The sequence below is a fragment of the Vicugna pacos genome, unplaced genomic scaffold, assembly GCF_048564905.1.
Source record: "Vicugna pacos unplaced genomic scaffold, VicPac4 scaffold_21, whole genome shotgun sequence".
NCBI classification, from domain to species: Eukaryota; Metazoa; Chordata; class Mammalia; order Artiodactyla; family Camelidae; genus Vicugna; species Vicugna pacos.
In genome coordinates, this window is record NW_027328742.1 from 11,638,066 (window position 1) to 11,649,783 (window position 11,718).

The window sequence follows — 11,718 nt, forward strand, 5'->3', positions numbered from 1 at the left end:
AGTAGAAAGAAGCTGAAAAAAACTATTCTCTATAATTTACACTCACTGTTGAAAAAATTATAACTAAGCATTTGAAAAAATCTCTTTGGCAAGGGAAGAAGTTAAGTGATAACACTTTACCATTTCAAATGCATTTTTTGTTCATTTGTGGAATACCATGTTTTCTCATTTTAGGTGCTTACATTTATTTTCTTAAAGGCCAGTGAAGGTGTTAAACTGGCGATCATTGAATATCTTGCAGAAATTTAACTATTTATTGTAATTATATGGTTTTTCTTTTAACCTATTGAATACTACACTTTATTAAATATGCATCATTATAATTGATATACATCAATATAATAGTTGTATTGTGTATCTATATATAGTTATTAAATATAATATGTTATTGCAGTGGTTACTCATTTAATTAAAACCGTAATGCTATTTTCAATACCTTGCAGGGTAAACTGCAAGAATTGGATTTCAAATGGAAAGTCCTGCCAACTGCACTGTTCTTTGGATCCAGCTTGGTGTCTGGTAAGTCCTGGGAATGAGGAAAAGTCTGTCTCTGCTACTTAGCTTGGTGATCTTGAACTAAACATTTGTTCTTTCTGGTCTCAGTTTCCCATCTTATGAAATGAAAAATGATTGTATTAAATTACTTCACAGCTCTTGGTAGCCTTTGAAATTTCAATGACTGTATAATTCTACCCCCATTTTTAGAGATACCTGATAAAACAGCAATCTTTTGGGAGAATCTTAAAAACGTGTATATTAAAACATGCACAAGTCATTACTATTATATGGAAGTATAATATAAGCAAATAATTCTATGAAGTATAATATTCTAAATTAGTGCTTTATATTAATTAATAAATATGGTTTATTATTACTTGGTGGTTTTCCTGTGGCATTCCATGATTCTCTAAACTTTGTGAAGACTTTAAAGTTTATAGTAGAAAACTACGATTAACCAAATAACGTTACCAAATTATTCTCTCTGTCTTTGCTCTGAAAACTCATGTCGGCTCCTCTTGATTAGAAATGGAGATAAAATTAATTGCCTGATTTTTGATAGAGGTTTTCAAAAGCTTAGCAGACTTTATTAGCTAAGCCAAACAATGTCTGGGTGAGACAATTTGCCTCTTCTTTTTCCCCTCCTCCTGCCCCTCCTTGCTTTTTATAATCTGGATCTGGATCAGTGGCTTGACAGGTGCACACTGGAGCTAGCAGAGCTATTGCTTTTTCTTTCTCCCTGTTGTTTTTAACTTGGCTTACAGTCTAACAATAAGGAAAAACTCAGCATTTCCTATCCCAAGAGCATGAGCTTTCTGCCCTGCTCTGACTTAGGCAAGAACATCTCCAAGCCAAGCGTGCTCTGGTGGGGTGTGAGAATCCTGACAGTTTTTGTCACATGGCCTGCCCTGGAGCCCTTTCTCCAGTGTCTTTCCATGATTAAGAAATGCACAGATGTAAAAGAAAGCTGCCAGTGCCTTGAAGTGAAATCTCAGAACATCATAACGTATCATGCTGAAAGCAATGCCATAAAAACAGGTATTCAGGTCTGAGGAAATACGAGCAGTCGAACACCACGAAGACTAGGACGAGGATCTTTAGTCCAATGCCTCAGCAGTCAGCTTTGGCATGTGAGAATGTACAAGAGGGTGGTACACCTTTAGCTTTGAATGTTTCACCAATTCATTCCCCTGGCTGCCTTCCCAGAGTCCATGAGCATCCTAGCCCCTAATGAAGGCTTCACTGCATTCTTTTGAACTGATTCCTGCCAATATCAAAGCAGCACAGCAGAAACAAAAACACTGCTGTGATGTTCGAAATCACAATCGTTACCTTTGAAAAGAAGTCTTACTATGTAGGTTAGAACAATATCCATGTGGTTCCAGTAGTGGACTAATGGATTCACTGGAAGGCTCTCTAACACGTAAGTGGCGAGGAAAGAATATTACTCTTTGTCTGGGTACCTATTTTGAAAAGTAGAGGTGGATTTAAATATCATGGTGCCATGTTAAATATTGTAAATATTTGCTTCTTGCAGGGGACTTTCTGGAGGAATGAAAATGCAGAGATGTGCAAGAAAAGTTAGTAATTTTTATTTTATCCTTTAAATAGAGTTGAAATATATGAAACACGTAAAGACAGAAACATAAAAGTTCTAACATGATTGTGCTATTTCTTGAAAAATGTAATAATGTAAACCATGCAGTCTCATTTTGAAGATCTGTAACATCTGGTAGTCGATACTTTTGTGATGTCTCAGAAAAATACTGACATTAAATTTGATGTTTCTGGACTTGAAGTGACCTGAAAAAGCTAAGAATAGTTTCTTAAAATGCATTCTTGTTCTAGATTTCTCTCTCAGAGGCTAATTGTTGATGTTATTAATAGCTGTCTTTCCCATTTTCTTCAATTAATGTTAGAAAACATAACTAAATTATCATATCATGTCCACCCATTACTAATAAACTTGCTATACTCAAAACTCTTTAAATGCAAAACTACAAAAAGTTCTCATTATAAAAATTACTAAGTTTACAAATTAATTGCAGGTTTCTACTTCTGCCCTTGGTTAAATGAGATAACTTCTCTGTGCCTCAGTTCCTTCACCTTTATATACTAAAGCAGGTCACCAAAGTAACATTACAGTGACCCTGAAGGGAAGCCAACTTAGTCCCAAACAAAGCATGATAGCTTTGCTTTTAGGGTGAATGTATGAACAGGGTTAGCTCTCTGCTCTCCACTCTAAATACAAGAACTGCCTTTCTTTAGAAAAGTCTGTTTGATATGATTTTGCAGCATTTGGTGTATCTCTCTAACCCAGTACTCCTTAGTAATTATCTATTAACTGCTTGTCTTCTTCACACTAACCTTGAGCTCCATAATGAAAAGGACTATGCCTTTCTCTCATTCTCTTGTTATTTGTAGCCCCTAGTGCCATCCCTGACACATTAGGGGCTCTCAATAAATGCATGTCAAGCACATGAATGAATGAGTAAATTCATACATGGATGCTTGGAAGGACCCAGGCCAAATGTGCAAATGGCAAACTTGTTTCAGTAGGCTGCCTCCCTCTTTCCTTTTCACCTGGGTTTATGTTAAGTTTCATATAATCATAAAACTAGGGTGCAAATCATAACACTCAACAAGAATACAGAGATGCATCTATTTTGAAAATACAGAAAAACAAATTGGGACGGAAAAGCTTTCTTAGGTATGTGTAGGGCTATTTGGAAAAGAAAGTAACTTTGCTGTTATTGCAAACTTATTAATGTTTGCAGTTGTCCTGATTATTCTAACACAAACCAAATGGCATTTAATTTGGGAGAAATTGCTCTGGACGTGCAATCTAAAGAGGCGAGAAATGGAACAGACTTTCTTTATGCCGTGTTTGGGATGTGGTTAAATTATTTTAGGATGTTCAACAGTGTAGTGCAAATTCAAATCCTGTGGGCAAAGCTAAACAAGCAATGTTAGGCAGCTTAGCCACTTAATCTTTTGGTGTTCAGTCTGTTGGGTCTGAGCTGTGAAATGGCTCCTGTGGCTTTCATGTGGAAAATGAGAATGTTCTGTAACGGCTGATGTGGGAATAAAGAAGTAAATACAAGGAAACTCTTACAAGCTCTTAATATTAACTGCATTAAGTAAGTGTAACTAACTTCATTAAGTTATTGATTTATCAGGGCTTGACCAAATGCTATTTCCCTTTGTCCTTTTTGGGGACAAGGACAAAAAGTACAAGGAAGTTAAATGAGCCAGTTGTTAACTAGGTTATTGGTGAATATACTGACTATTCTTCGAGCCGTCTAAGGAGAATGTCCAAGGGGCCGTTTATAATGGCAGGAGAACAGACTGGGACTTACTGATTCTGGTCATCTAATTATTAAACTATCAATAAATATGTATTTCTAAGGAATTTTATATAGTCGGTCTGCCTAATTAATGAAAACTCTACGACCATTGGGGCTGAAACCTCAGATTTCAAGGAGGTGCCTCATTACATTTTATTTTCCCTTTTTAAATATTACTGAGTTACTCTAACCTTAGTTTATAATGATGGGGGAAAACATAGCCTGCTTTACATGGTTAAATGAAATAAACTATTAACTGGTAAATAAACAGTAGATTGGTGTTTGGGGATGAAGTTTAATACGATATATTTAGGACAGGCAAACGACACTTTGATTTCAGTCACATTTGGGTGGATTCCAGACCCTATTAAAACTGACAATGAAAGCAACTTTATTTACTTAGAGCTGTGAGGGGTATTCTAGGGGTCCTCGCTGTAACTGCCGGGCTCAAAGGAGCTGCAGTATCCTCTCTCTCGTGTTGGTGATTAGACTTTTGGACCATTTTAAAGTATGCAGAGGGGTTTCTCATTGAGTTTCTAAAGCTTTTAAGTGCAAATCCCAATTGTGAGCTTCAACACACTTGAATTCTGTTTACCTTTTCAGTCCCTAATTACCCAGGAATCAGGTTATAAGCAGGCACTTTGAACAATAAGAAAATCAAAAAATGGTGTATGTGGTTTTCTGTCTGAAGAGTAAGCTGTCCTTCAGTACATGCGCACTGCAAACATAAATTATTTGGTGTGCCAAAAACACTCAGTACTGCCCCCATTAAAAAAAAAAAACAAGCAAAAAATCAAAACGAAACAAAACAAAAAACCATACAAACAAAATGAATTCTCTCCCCAATCCCTCTTTCATCATAAAACTTAGACATCTTCAGGCAGAAAAAGACATCTTTCTGACCATAAGATACAAAAATAAACCTGAAGATTACTCATAATACACATTTGTAAAACAAGTCTTTGAAAGGCATTGCTTCAATTATTCCGTTCCTGTATAATCCCTTAAAGAAAGCAGTTATTTCTACCATATCCTTGTTTTTTCTATTAATCATACTAAAAGAATTTCCCCAACCGGATTTTCTTGATGATACGGACTGTGCCTAATAATTTTGTATACTCTTCACAGAATACAGTGGAAGGTCAATAATAATTTGCTAGCTGATCTAAAATAAACATGTGTTTGAGTATTATTTATCTGCAACACTGATTATCCTCTTAAAGATCAGAAAGTAAAATGCTAGGTTTTGAGATCATATCTTAGACGTTATATCCAGAGATAGAATTTTCCCTCCCAAAGGGAGGTTTATGAAAGAGCGCCAGGAAGACTTATTTTTCCTATTTTATTATTATGAAATATTTACATTTTCCTCTCAAAATATACTTGTTCACCTCCCAAGAAGTTTTTTGTCTTGTCAGCCTATGTGCAACTCTTTTTAATTTTTCCTATTTGCTTCCACTGTGCCTGTGTTCATAGATGCAGTGTTCCTCAGGCTTTAACTGATTAAACACAAATTCTTTGAATATAGTTTGCAAAGTTCTAATGGATTATAAGAAACTGATACAATTTTGAAGGAATATTATATAGAAGAACTGAATAAGTATCTAGTTAATAATTTTAAAGAATAATTAATACTTAAAATGTTTATTCTTATTGGACAATCGTCTCCAGCTGTTTACCTGATAAGGTATTGCTTATTTTCTCAAAAACAACAACAAATAAAGCAAATTTATTTTCTCCTCTCTACTGGCTCTTTCTTAGTATCATAGAAATATAATATTATTCTTTGTAACTTTAAAAAAATGAACAAAATGTTCAGCCTACTCACTCTTCAAATGACTACCTAGTTTTTAATCCCCCCCCCTTTTGTTTTTGCAGAATTCCTGGGACAGTATCTATTGAGGCTGCTCCAATGCCTCTTCTCCCATTCTCTCAATTCCATTCAATTGAGACTTTGCCCTCCACCACTGCAACAAAACTGCTCGTGTCTGGGGCAATACTGAACTCCATAATGCTAAATCCAATGGTCATTTCTGAATCAGGTGACTGTCTCCTGACACACTCTGCTGGGCACCATGCTCTGCAAGTTTCCTTCTTACTGTCTGACTGGCTTCTCTCCACCTTTGTTGCAGATTTCCCCTCACATCCCCAAACTCTTACTGCTTCTCTTTTCCATCAGCACTCATGTCTTTATTAAACTTACCAAGTGTCATCGGTGTAAATATTATCTCTAGACTCAGGACTCTCAAATATTTAACTGCAGCCTTAATCTCTTCGGTGAACTCCACACTTGCGGTTTTCAGTGACCTACCTGACATTTTCTCAAGTCTACTCGGCACCTCAGAGTTAACATGTGCAAAGCGGAAGTCCCCATCTTGTGCCACACACCTGCTCTTTCAGCAGACATCACTATTCTAGCTAGTGGCATCTCTAATCTAGCAGCTTAGGCCAAAACTCATGAATTCATCTTTCCCTTTCTTCATGATCTCACACCCTACACTCAAAACTTGAGCAAACCCTGCTGACACAACCCTCAAAAATGTCCAGAGTCCTACCTTTCTCTACCCACCTCCACTGTTGTCCTAATTCAGACCACCATGATGACCCTACGCGGGACACTGTGATTGCTTGTTTACCTGACTGCCTGTTTGCGCCCTTGCCTCTCTCTTAGGTTGGGCTCACTTTCAGTCACAGACTTCCTCAAAAAATATTTGAGTACCAGTAATCTACAGGGGAGATTCTGCCAGGAAACACCCACAGGGATGTGTAGAAATGAGGCAGAGAAAAAAGAAAAGAAAAAAATGAGTAAGTGTTTACTCTTAAGCAGGTTACCACAGCAGACAGCTGTGGTTCAATTTTTCTGGAGAACTCTGGGAGACATGCAACTTGTCGCATGGACTGTTCTGTTGGGCAGGGACCACTTTACATTTCCCTTTGTCCCACCTGGACTGGGTGGGCTGGAGGGTCAAAGAAAGTCCTCAGGCAGAGACAGAGGCTAGGTCAGCTGCATAATTTGCAAGGCCAAGTGTAAAATGAAAATGTGGGGCCACTTGTTAGAAAGTGATTGTGAATTTCAAGGATGTGACAGCAGAGCTTTAAACCAGAGCCTTTCTGATCAGAGAGCCCTGTACATCTGCCTGGGTTGCACACCCGTGAAGTCACAGGTGCCGGCAGTGGGATGTGTTGGAAGAGGCTGCTTGGGAATGGGAAATGCCTGGTGATATGAGTAGGGTACCTGGTATGGGCCGGGGATTGGTTCCAGCACCCACCCCAGAAGATACCAAAATCTGAGGATGCTCATGTGCCTTCTATAAAATGGCACAATACAGTCGGCCCTCGGTATCTGCGGACACAGAACCCGCCCAACCCAAAGAACCAACTGTATGTTATTTTATTTAAAAATAGCGATGATTTTTGTCTTTATTTCTAATCCTAAATTTTGTTTCTGTTACCAAACTTATTGCAGTTGCAAGCTTTAATATCTTTGGTCTCACTGTTGATTTTAATAGAAATGCTCTAATAGTCTGTAATTTTCCAGAGGTTAGAGGACGATGTAAAGGAAAATCTGTGTCACACTGAGCTGGCGTTAGGAATGGGTGACAGCTTTTATCCAATTGCATTTTACCAGTGAGCTAAAAGGGTTTGTCCAGGTCCCAGCTTTGATTGTAACAATACCGTAAACTCAGAGAAGTTGCTTCCACTCTGGTTTTCTGCTGAAGAAACAAGCAAGTGCAAAGAATGCCCCTGAAAGTGGGAGGAAGCGTGAGTGGGAGGAGCTCTGTGGTGTCTCCCGAGTTCATCAGAATGAAGTGGTCTGGAGGAGCCCAGAACTAGGGCTTCCCAGGATGGGGGTGCCGTGAAGCTGGACATGGAGAAAGGGGGCATGGAAGCTTTCAAAAGTCCGTCCTGTTACTACGTAAGTTTCCTTAGGCACTACCGTCATGTGTTTCTACATTCTGTCTCTTCACGTGCCAGTGCTCTTTCTTGGCTTTTCAGTGCAGTAGGTCTGGCCATGGCATAAAATGCCAGTATTCTATTTAACCTACTTATACAAAGTATTATAGTAATGTATTGCCTTAAAACTAAATGTAGCTTTTCATTCTTGGTATTGTCCTTACTCGGTTAGAATAGTTAGTTTTTAATTTGTAATCCAAATATTTTATTAAATGCAACTAAAGCATTTTTATTTTAAGGTTACTAAGTTTTTTCTTGTTTTGGTTTAAATTTACTTTGGCAAGAGTCAGCAATAGAGTTTTTCTGGCTTCTGAAATGAATGTGTAGTTTTTCGTCTTCTTTAACGTTCTGGAGTAGATAGGACGATGTGGGAGATGCCTATTTATTAGAACACTGAAACCACCTGAGCCAGGAATCCTTTTGTAGGTATTTCTTTGACATAGAAGCTAAACACATTAGCAGAGAAATTAAGTAGCTTGCTTTCCTTGAGCAAACATTTTTTTCCCTGGAACATTAGTCCGGTTATCGAAATTTTCAAATTTTAACATACATTTTCAAAAGCAAAATATACAATGTAAAAAATAGTTCCACCTATGTTTCTGTATTTTCCTATTCATAATTTACTGGGTTGTGTTTTTTCTAGTTCATTTGTTTTCACTTTTATTATTTATTCTTTCTTGTTTTTTCTTGCAATTTTGTTGTTATTTCTTATGTCTTAATTTAATTCTAAATACTGATTTCAATTACATTGTATAACAAGCAAGATATTAAATAGTGTTTTGCCTCTGAGCACAGATTTGAGAGCATCCTGTAACTTTTATTGCCCAAGTGGCTTATTCTCATTATTTTCTATATAGTTTGTAACTACATTTTTGATTTAATTTTTTAACGTAAATGCTATTAGAGAATTTCTTAACTTCCTTTCTGTTTATTTATATTTGTTCTAATTTCTGCTTTCATTGAATGGCAATTCTAAAATATAATCTGTACATTTTTATCTTACAGAATTTACCTTCTTGTCTAGTCTATGACCAATGATTATAAACGGTCCTTGTACCTTTGAAATGAAGATATAATTCCTTAAAGGTGAAAAATCGATCAGTTACAGTGTTCATCAAAGCACTTTTCTATCTAAAATTCTATTTTTATATTAATTATTATCCTTGATTAATTGATTTTTGCCTGTTATCATCCATGTCTTTTCTGATGCCATGTTAGTTATAAATCTACTGATTATCATTTACAAATAGGGGCTGTACATGTATCTGAGGCTGGACTTTTGGAAGAAACTATATCCAAAGAAATGGATATGGGCCCTATGTTTTTATCATTCAAATACTAGATGGCATAGATATAAACAAAAATGATCAGAAATCAAAATTATCTGTAATTATCTTTATTTTGCCTACAGCATCTATGCTCAGAGTGCAGAAATAAAATACCAGGTGTAATTTAATGTGAAAGGCAACATCTTGGAGTTTTAGAAATTCCATAGAAATTCAGCTTTGAAAAAGATTCCTTCACGACACCCTACACAAAAAGTGAAGTAGAACTGAGTATATTAATGATACATATCTTCATCCTTTTAGTGGATCAATTCAGTTTCATAGAAATGCTGGAAAGTTGACAGGTTTTACCTTAAAGTCATCTCATTTATGAAAGAGGTCTCATTAAATAAATAGAACAATAACAATAAGAACAAAACAGTAAATGAAAAATAAAGTTCTTTTTTTTTTAAGTTGTCTTGGGGGCAATCACCTATTTTCAGTGGCTGGTTTTGTAGTATAACAGCTACGACTTAGACCACTGATGAGACAGGGAAAAGCCAAATTTAGACACTCACGCTGTAGTTCAGTGCTGAGACAGTACCTGTCCAACATAATTTTCATATCTCTGTACCCAGATAGGGGTTTCCTTTTTTTTTTCTTTTTTGATTTTATGCTATAGAACAATGGTGAAGCTTTTATTTTAAAACAAACACACAAGCAAAACTCTTGCTGCTGCTTCTGAGGTAGCTGTGTTGTAGTTAAAAGAAAATAAAAAAAGCTTTAGAACTAAAAGGCAGATTTGGGATTTAGTTCTGACACTAACAGTTTGACATTGAGAAAGTCATTTAACCTTGAAGTGTCTGTTATGTTCTTTGTAATATGAGAAATTATTTGCAAAGAGAGACTAAACTTTAATGAGACTCTTCTTTTCTGGACACAATCGCAGGAGCTCTTCATACATTGTCCTACGTTATCTGCACAGTAATCCAAGAAACGTGTGATTATTCTCAATTTATAGATTTGGAAATTAATATTTCCGTAAGTTAAGAACCAAGCTTAAGGTCACACAGGTCCTAAGAATTTAGATCCAAAGTGTAATCTGACTCTGAATCCGTGCTTTTTTTCTCTGGATGTATTATCATTATTTCAGCAACTAAAATCTTTGTATGGGTTCAAAAAGCACTAGTCTTTCTTCATATGTATTCTCTGATAGCATGGTACGTAATGTAGATAGTTGAAAACCTCCAAGGAAAAGCACAAAATAAATCTAAAATATTGGCAATGTTATTACTTTGTAACACTCATGTACCATGGAAATTATACTATTAGTAGTCAAAGTAAAAGCTTATTGACGATGAATGGTTTAGACCTGTTAAACTTCTGATCTGTAAGATACTTCTTGGACTATAGAGTTCCAACTGGCTTGTAATATTTTATTCCAACTACCTGTAGGTAGGTTCACAATAAGACTTGGAGACTTGGAATTAAATGCTGTACTGTTTAGAGGCTACTTCCTCAATTGTCTTATACAAATTTTAGTGGACCTGAGAGTGTCATATGATTTACAGTTCCTTCAAAATATTGATCTAAAATACCAAAAATTTAAAACTTTCAAACTAAAATAAAAATATCTGTGAATTTCTTTTTCTAGGAACAATAGTGTAACTGGTGCCACATTTACCGTCCTTCTGTAAATAGCTAGGAAAAATGGATGGACATGTGGAAAGAAGAGTGCTAGAATTTAAAATATGTTGGAAAAGTTTCTTTTCCTCTTTTAAGAGATAATTGACTTCTGAAAGCAAAAATACTAGTATGTTAGCATGTTTATAAGAAATGTAGAAAAATGTGTGCAAAAAAGGAACAAGAATAGGAGTGTAAAAATGGAAGTATGTGACTGTGAGGTTCTTCTGTATATGTGAAGTGGTTTAATACAGCTTGAGGGAAGGCTGTAAAAGGTAAATGTGCACGTTATAAACTGTAGAATAATCACTAGAATTAAAAAAAAGAGATGAGTTAATAATGAGATCTAATGGAATACTAAAATATGCTCAATTAAACCAAAAGAAGTCAAGAAGAGAGTAATAAAAGGATAAGTAATAAGACAAATAGAAAATAAATATTAAAAGGAAGATTTAAACTCAAGTTCATTGATAATTTCAGGTAGTATAAATGGTCTAAATATATGAATTGAAAGCCAGTGATTTCCAAATTTGGTAAAAAATAATACTCAACTGTATGCCTTCACAAGAAATTAAATAGGAAGATAGATAAAAGTAAAGGAAAATGGTATACCATATAAATATTAATCATAAAAATTGGAGTATCTATTCTAATATTAGACAAAATAGATTTCAGCTTGGAAATATTATAAAGAATAAATATTAGAAAGACTCAAAAAGGTACATTTCATAATAATAAAGTAGTCATTTCATCAAGAAGAAAAAACAATCCTAAATGTGTATGAAATGAATAACAAAATTACAAAATAATAAAGCAAAACCTTACAGAACTAAAAATGAAATAGACACAAAAATAGTAGATTAACATTACTTTCAGTAATCTATAGAACAAGTAGATTGAAAACTAGTAGGAATATAGTTGCCTGAACAACACCATCAACAGTGTTGGCTAAATTGAAAGTTATACAGCAG

At 35.4% G+C, this 11,718-nt stretch overlaps 1 long non-coding RNA gene across 3 annotated transcripts in view; it reads left to right on the top strand.

Moving 5' to 3' along the window:
- Nucleotides 1–10,711, top strand: part of LOC140694323 (uncharacterized) — a 36,741-nt gene extending 26,030 nt beyond the window's left edge. For all 3 annotated transcript variants that reach the window (XR_012070053.1, XR_012070052.1, XR_012070051.1), the window contains 3 exons: nt 444–519; nt 2,036–2,078; nt 5,724–10,711. This is a non-coding gene — a long non-coding RNA (uncharacterized lncRNA). The remainder of the gene's footprint in view (nt 1–443; nt 520–2,035; nt 2,079–5,723) is intronic.
- Nucleotides 10,712–11,718: the final 1,007 nt, after the last annotated feature.